Here is a 9,283-nt window from a genome sequence, read left to right as displayed (position 1 = left end):
TTTATTCCTACTTGCCCAAATCTGGAAGCAATCAGATGTCCGTCAGTAGGTAAATGGATAAATAAAGAGTGGTACATACAGAAAATGGAATATCATTCAGTGCTAAAAATAAATGCGCACTTCCCTAGTTGAACAGTCGTTAAGAATCTGCCTGCCAATGCAGGGGACATGGGTTCAACCCTTGGTCCAGGAAGACCCCATATATCGTGGAGCAACTAGGTCCATGCACCACAACTACTGAGCCTGTACTCTAGAACCCCCAAGTCACAACTACTGAGCCCATGTACAACTACTGAGGCTTGTGTACCTAGAGCCCGTGCTCTGCAACAAGAGAAGCCACTGCAATGAGAAGCCTGTACCCCGCAACGAAGAGTAGTAGTTGCTCACTGCAACTAGAGAAAGCCTACATGCAGCAATGAAGACCCAACGCAGCCAAAAATAAATAATAAATAAATAAATAAATAAAATTATATAAATAAATAAATAAAAGAAACATATCTTTAAAAAAATACATAAATAAAATAAAAGTAAATAAGCCACCGAGCCATGCAAATACATAGAGGAATCTTAAATGCAGATTACAAAGTGAAATAAGCCAATATGAAAGCTTGTGAAACTATGTAACGTTCCGCAAAAGGCAAAACTATCGAGACAGTAAAAATATCAGTGGTTTGCCAGGTGTTGCTGGGAGAAAGGAATGAATAGGTGAAGCACAGAAGATTTTTAGGGCTGTGAGATTACACTGTATGATTCTATAATGGTGGATACATGTCACTATACATTTGCCCAAACCCATAAAATGTGCAAGCACCAAGAGTGAATTATAACATAAACTTTGGATATTGGGTAATAATGATATGTCAATGTAGATTGATCAGTCATAACTAATGAATCACTCTGGTGGGGAATGTTGATAATGGCGGAACCTGTGCATGTGTGGGGCAGGGTTTTATGTGAAATCTCTGTACCTTCCCTTCAATTTTTCTAACTAAAACTGCTCTAAAAAACAAAGTCTATACCAAATGAAAAGAAATACATCCTCCAACTAGAATATACCAAACACGCAACCTGTATACCTGAATCAATGACTTGATTAAATCACCTCATTTATATAATTTTATTTTTTTCTGAAAATATTGGTTGTTTCTTGATTAATTGAATCAACGAATTGGTCATTAAGTGGGCAAAGCTTTACTACTGTTGTTAACATTAACAAATTAATTTGTACATTTCCTACTGAAGTCCTCATTTCAGTGTTGTCCTAACTAAAGTCAGCATAAATCTTTGAACATTGACAAAAATAAAGGAAGGATTATCTTAAAATAATATTTTTTGTACAAAATTTTTTCACCTTATTTGATTTCCTATTGCCTTTGTGAAGAACAGTTCTTTACATGTAAAGTGTATATGTTTATTTTTTATGTCATTTTCTCCAAAACAGACAATATATTTAAAGTCTTAACAGCACTACCTTCACTTTCTCCTCAAATGATTTGTCCTGCTTAGAATTTTATCATTGGTATAATTAGTGAAGATCTAATATACATAGGAAAATGTTTATAACTATTCTCTCTTAGGCTTCAAGTAGACACCACTCATCGAAATTATTGTACTAGGCAGACTATTTTGTAAAGCCTTCAAATATAAAGTGAAAAGCAAATTAATGAGGGCAATATGATAACTGAGATAAATATAATAATAATGAAACCTGTGCTTAATAAAGGCTGGAAACAAACATAAACTTTGCTGGAAACATTCAAAAGGAGAGGTATGTGATTTATCAGGGAGGGAGAAATGAAAACCAAAAGTGAGAATTCAAAAAATAAAAAGAACAAACAGAGTGGTCATATCCTGCAAGGAAAAAAATATATACCAGGCTCTTACATTATTTTAAATTAAAATTCTACTGCAACTAATGTACACTGGTATCTTCACATTCAATAGTTAAGTCATAGGGCTTCCCTGGTGGTGCAGTGGTTGAGAGTCCGCCTGCCGATGCAGAGGACACGGGTTCGTGCCCCGATCCAGGAAGATCCCACATGCAGTGGAGCAACTGGGCCCGTGAGCCATGGCTGCTAAGCCTGCATGTCCGGAGACTGTGCTCCGCAACAGGAGAGGCCACAGCAGTGAGAGGCCCGTGTACCACAAAAAAAAATTTAAGTCGTAAGTGAATAGGATAATAGTTTTCATGCCAAAATAATAGGACAACCTAGGCAGTTTTTGTTTGTCCGTTTAATTACTCAGGAATAATTTTAGTTATTTCTAAAGTATATTACTATTTTAATATTTAAAAATTTTATTTAAGGTAGATAGTACTCTATCAGATGAAATTCATATTTGGATATTTGTAGAAAATAAATTATATATTATATGTATCTGTATACACATACATATATGTGTATTGATATACATATACACAGATATATTTAGTCACTAATGCAATCTGTAGAATCTTCTTCTCTTTGAAGAATTTATTTTCAGAATTTCCATCATGAAGTGCAAAATGCAACACATACAATTGATGTATCTCAAGCACAAAAGTATTTCATTTTCCTGAAAGTAATTTTCCATTCTTACATTGGTATTTTTAATAATGGTAAGTTGCTTCGCTTTGAATTTGAACAGATTTATTTTAATGTATACAGATTATTGGAATTTGTTGTTTTGTAAAGAGTAGGTAATCCATATATTACTTTCCAGTCATATTTAAGCTAGTGTTGTGTTTGTGTTTATATTTAATGTGCTAAAATATATATTCATGTGTAATCTGAAAAATAGCAAATTTCACTGAGACTTTCTTGGTATTGCTATCATTTTAGAATTGTAAAGAATTGAAAAACATACTATCAAAGCATATAAAATTAAATACTTATATTTTCTTTATTCTTTTATTATATCTCTATTTTAGCAACAATGCATTTATTTGTACACCAGCTCATCATTTGAGCCAGATGATGGCTCACGTTATCTTCTGAAGAATAATAGATTGTTGTGATGTTGGAGGGTGGATAATGAACCTTAAGGCCTTAACACTTCTTGAATTTATTACTAAGTACTAACATGGGAATGGCTGAAGCCTAACCAAGATATCTATTTCTATTTGTCATTTTTAGGAATCCAAATGACTTTTAAAACCTTCAGAAGACAAGTTTGCTATCAAATATTTTGGAAATTCTATTCAGACTTTTAAAACCTAAGCTCCCATTCCCCCCCATTATTAACTTCATATATACTCATGGTAAAACACAGAGTAGTATAAATCAGAAAATAATAAATGAATTCCCATAGTATCACCCACCAAATGTAACCACAATTAATAACTTACTTTGATGTTATTACTTACAATACTCCATAGAACTTCTGTTTATTTAATTACTCCATACTCACTCCATATGAAAATCTTGTGGCCTCTACTATCCAGAAAGTGACCTTTTCTCTCTACTTAACTGCTATCCTAATCTCTTAAAGGAGTCTATTTTCAATAGCTAACCAATGTGACACTTCTAAAATGGAAACTAAATCATGTCACTCTGTGCAAAACACTTCAGTATCTCCCTATTTTTCCCAGAGTATATGCAAATTTTTCATATTGTTTGGAGAAGAAAAAAAACACATGATTACAAAAGTACCTGAAATAATTGTTATATAGAGTCATAAGAAACTTTCATGTGGATAAAGAATCATTAAGTTGTAAATGGTAGAATCCTTTATTCATCAACAAATATTTTATTGTGTGTTTGTATGCCAGGTGCTTAGTGAGATGAAAAACATAAGAAATTTAATGAAAAATTTAATTGTCTCTGCTTTTTATATAATGATATTGTAGTGTGGAAAAGGAGCAGGGAATCACATCAGTAGAGTACAGTTTCCAGGAGTGGACTAATGGACTAAAGGACACTCTGACCTGGGAGAATTTGTGTAATTAAAACTTCATATGAGAGAAGGGAATCAAAATAGCTAACGCGATTGGGAAAGGAAATATTGTATGTAATGTATTAGTCCTAGAAGAGGAATCCTGATATAGATCTCACAAAAAGAAAGCTGTGTGGTGATCCCTTCTGAGATGTGACAGTATTCAGCAGTTCAGTAGGAATCAGATGGAGGGATATAGACAGCTTGAGAGGTAAGCAATATGAGTTTGACATTCCTGTGTGAGAACAAAAGATGGAAAAGGCATGTTCGTTTTGTGGTTCATATAAATTTAGTAAGAAAGGTAGGATTTGGGGTTAATATTAATTTAATAGGAATTTAGGTTTTAACCAACATATTGGAACTATCTCAGTCCATGAGATTGTATGTCTATCTTGTTTTTTCCATGACAATCATGCATGTATCTTGCTTTTTATGTGAGTGGACAACTATGATATAAGAGAAATGTTGAATTTAAATATCATACTTTAATGTTGAGTTAAACATCCATTAAACTGATTTTTACTCATCTTTAAGTCTCTTAAGTCCATTAGTTTATTGTTAAATAAACAAATATCTCATGGGAATTTAGTGAAGGGAAGCTCAAATAAGAAAAACAAAGATGAAAATACATATGTGATATTTCAAAAGACAGATGTGGCACAAGTATAAAGCAAATTTTGCTCTTTGGAATACTTATATAGTTTTTGTAAAACAAAATACCTGATATGGATGGCTTCACCTTTATTGGCAAAAATCTTTTTCCAGAACATTATACCTACTGATCAGATCTAACTCTCCACAAATATCCTCAACAGAATTCTCATGCAGCTCCCTGTCACAAACATTCAGAACATGTCCTCATCTTTGAAAAGTATAGATCATTTAATTCATTGTAGACTCATCATTTTATTTACTGTACCTTTATTGGTTGAATAGTTCCGAAAAATACAATTTCTTCTGTGAATGGAGACAAAAATTCTTTTTTTATCAAATTTGGAGAGGGATCTGGCAATGCCAAACCATAGCATAAGACCAGCAACTGTGTGCTGAGGGTACAGTGAGGGTGAGAGTGATGAGGGTAGGGGACAAGGCATCAATGAGTGCCTGCCTCTTTACTAAATAAGTAAATGAAGAGGGTCTCAGGACTATATAATTTAACAGCTTTGTACTGGGAGGCTGGGGTCCATTTGTGGTGGGGGCAAATAGGCTGGGCTGGAAAAAGAGATGGGTCAGAAAAGTTTGAAACTTCTATTTCCCATGATCTATGCATAGCTTTCCCCAGCAGTATATGCTCCCAGAGACCTCATTTAGTGGGAAGAGAAAATTAATGTCAGTATAATCTTATGAAGATGTGTTGCTAGCAGCACTTTGTTAAAAAGGCCAGTTTCTTTTAAAGTTCACCATGTATATATTGTGCCAGTACCCATGAGGAAACTCTTAATTCCAACATGCGTCCCTAGTGCAAATTAATATCTTCATTCTTGCCATTACCTGTCTATTTCTGGAAGCAAGTTATTCATTGTCCACATCTTTGAGGATTCTCTGTCTAATCATGTACAGTTAAGATGTATGAAACCTTTCAATTTGTTCCCTCTTTGCCACGGTGAAGGGTACTGAAAATCCTGACACTAACCACTTAGCAAGAGGCTACACAGCAAGCACCTTCAAGTAAAACTTAGGTGAACGAAGGAACTGACATAACATTGTCATTGCAATTCTGCTGCTGTGCCAACTGTACTTCAAAACAGACATGTCATCTGTTATCCTTTGATGGTCTTTTTTTTTTTTCAGTTTTATTCCTGCAGGTTGGAATAAAGCTCTTATCTAAGACAAAAAAACAATAGGGCATATTAATAGTTCAATGGCCATTGTCAGTCATAGTGAATACCTATTATTGCTCTGCAAGGTGGTGATTAAATCTGAAAAGTTACCAGACTCTCTGTTCCAATTTAAAAGTAAAAATCAACAGCTCTATTTTAAAATTTTAGGGGAGGAAATTAAGGTGTCATTATCTCAGGTATAGAAAGTAGATTCATTTAAATCAATCTGATGAGTAATATTAATACTTATGATTTCTCTAATGTTGCCAGGAATATTATATAAAAATAGAACATAGAGTAAAAGGAGATATATTATAATTAAAATTTATTAACTTAAAATAATCCTTAATAATATAGGCAATATATTAATTACAGAAAAGAGCATAAATCCTGGAGACAAACTGCCTGTCCTCAAGTACATGTGATAATATTTAATAGCAATGAAATCTTTGGCAGGTAATTTCAACTTTCTATGCCTCAGTTTCCTCATCTATTTATTAAGTAATACCAAACTCATAGGGTTTTTTAATATCTGAGTTAATACATGTAAAGTGTACATCATACTACCTAACATTTCTAGGGATTCATCATTACAGGTATACTATCATGAAGTTAAAGCAATCAGTCAATCACCATCACTTCCATCATGTATTTTTCTTAATTGGCATAATTCTTATGAACTTTATAAAACAGAAGAAAGTATATTCTTGATCTGAAAATAATGTTATTGTGGATTAATAATAAAATTAAATCCAAATTAGACTGAGGCAGCTTCCATAAAAAATGTGCTAACATTAAAAAACAAATTATCATAAAAATCTCACTGTAAATGCTGCTTTTCAAAAACTAGGATCATTCATAATGAAATGACAATCTAGGTGGATATTAATTAACATTCTTGTTACATATACTGAAGGTAATTACTGGGGGTACGTTAAATGAAATACTGAAATAAAGAAGATGAATTTGACAACTAGAATTCAAAAAGTACAGGCTCCAACCATTTATAATTATGATAATTTTGTATGTCAAAAACTGTAGTTACGGTTCTTATAGTAACTAAGATAGACCCTACTGGATTACACTCCTGCAGACACTCTGGTAATAAGGCCTGGAACTAATACAAAAACAACTACTTGAATGCACTGGAGAGTAGAAAGAAGCAGTTAGACTCTTGTGGGGACTGCATACTCAAAGGAGGAAAGAAGGAACCTGAATGAAGCAATTACTAATATTTGTGATTTTAAACTTGGGACTAAAGTGTTGAGTATGTGCCATCAGCAGGGCACCAGAGGAAAAAAATGGTGAACCAGGCATTTTAAGCTAGGTACTGTAGCCAATGAACAGAGTAGAGAATGCCGGAAGGGAAAGAGCCAGAGAAGAAAGTACATTCTACTTACCCATTCCCTGAATCTTCAAACAAGCATATGAAAAACAGACACAAAAAAACACAGCTGAAAAAAAAAAGATCTGAACTAAGACTGGAGTTGCTGCCCAAGAAACAGAGTTTGAAATTAAATCCTAGCCAAGATACTTAATTGACTACTAAAACAAAGGAAACACCTATCAGAGAAAAACAATGGAATCTGAAATCCCACAAGTTTACAGTAAGAATGGCCAGAATGTAATTCAAAATTACCAGAGAGACAAAAAACTAAGAAAATGGTACATATTCTTAAGAGAAAAAATAATCAACCAAATCTGACCCAAAGATGATCTCTTATTGTAAATAGAATGAGGTTAAAGTAGCTATTGTAAATGCCTTCAATAAAGTAAAACGAATGCTTTCACAGAATGAAAAAGCAAGAATTCTTAGCAGAAAAAGAAGTTTCAATAGAACGATAAGAAGGTTTGAGGTGTGATCAGCATGGCAGAGGAGGAATACCCTGAGCTCACCTCCTCACATGGGCACACCAAAATTACAACTATTTATACAGCAATTGCTTATGAGAATGACCTTAAGACCGCCAGAGGACTTCCCTGGTAGTCCAGTGGTTAAGACTCCATGCATCCAATGCAGGGGTGTGGTTCAGTCCCTGGTCAGGGAACTAAGATCCCACATGCCATGTGGTGCTGCCAAAAACCAAAGCAAAACGAAAACAAAGACTGCCAGAAAATAGTTTACACAACTAAAGATATATAAAGAAGGAAAAAAACAAGAGGATTAGGAGGGCTAAAGGTACAGTATAGTCAGGACCCTGACTTGTTGAAAAGACAAGGTCCTATATAACACCAATGAACAAGTGGAATTTGAAATAAACAATACCATTTAAATTAGCACACCCCCAAAATGAAAATGAAATAGTTATAAATATAACAACTACTGTGTGAGTGTGTGTGTGTGTATGTGTGTGTGTGAGTGTGTATGAGAGAGATTTATATGAGGAAAACTAAAAAACACTCATGAATGAAATCAAAGAACTGTATAAATGAAGAGTCATTCCAAGTTCATGAATAGGAAAACTCAATACAGTCAAGATGTCAGTTCTTCACAACTTGATCTACAGATTCAGAGCAATCCCAGTCAAAATCTCAGCAATTTATTTTGTGGATATCAACAAACTGATTCTAAAGCTTATAAGGAGAGACAAAAGACCCATAATGGCCAATAGAGTAATGAAGGAGAAGAATGAAGTTGGAGAACTAACAATTAGTGATGTCAAGACTTGTATAAATCTACAGTTATATAAATTTACAATGATCAAGACAGTGTGTTATTGATGAGGGAATAGACAAATAGATCAGTGGAAAAGAATCAAGAGCCTAGAAATAGATCCATATAAATTTAGTCAATTGATCACTGATAAAGGAGCAAATTCAACATAATGGAGCAAAAATTGTCTTTTCAGCAAGTCATGCTGGAACACCGTATATCCACATGCAAAAAAGTGAGTCTAGACACAGACCTTATATGCAGAACAAATATTAACTCAAAATGGATCACACACCTAAATGTAAAATGCAAAAGCAAAAATGTCTAGATGACCTCGGATTTGGCAATGATGTCTAAGAAAAAACACCAAAGGCATGATCCATGAATTAAATAATTGATAAGCTGGACTTCACTAAAATTAAAAATTCATGAGAGGTGGAGAGTAGAGATGCAGAATATTTGAAATGAATTTGAAACTAAGAGATCAGCAACTTAAAACAATCATGTATATATATAGACTGCTATATCAAATCCTCATGGTAATTGCAAACCAAAAATCTAAAATAGATATACACACAAAAAAGAACCCAAGCACAAGACTAAAGTCATCAAATCACAAGAAAAAAGAACAAAAGCAGAAAGGAAGAAAAATGACCTACAAAAACAAAACAATTAACAAAATGGCAACAGAAACATGCATATTGATAATTACCTTAAATGTAGATGGATTAAATGCTCCAACCAAAAGACACAGACTAGCACTGGCTGAATGGATACAAAAACAAGACTCATGTATATGTTGTCTACAAGAGACCCATTTCAAGCCTAGGGACACATACAGACTGAAAGTGAGGAGATGGAAAAAGGTATTCCATGCAAATGGAATTCAAAAGAAATC

The sequence above is a fragment of the Grampus griseus genome, assembly GCF_964374135.1.
Source record: "Grampus griseus genome assembly, chromosome: 3".
Classification (NCBI taxonomy): Eukaryota; Metazoa; Chordata; class Mammalia; order Artiodactyla; family Delphinidae; genus Grampus; species Grampus griseus.
The sequence above is the reverse complement of the archived record's forward strand: the minus strand, read 5'-3'. Positions refer to the sequence as shown.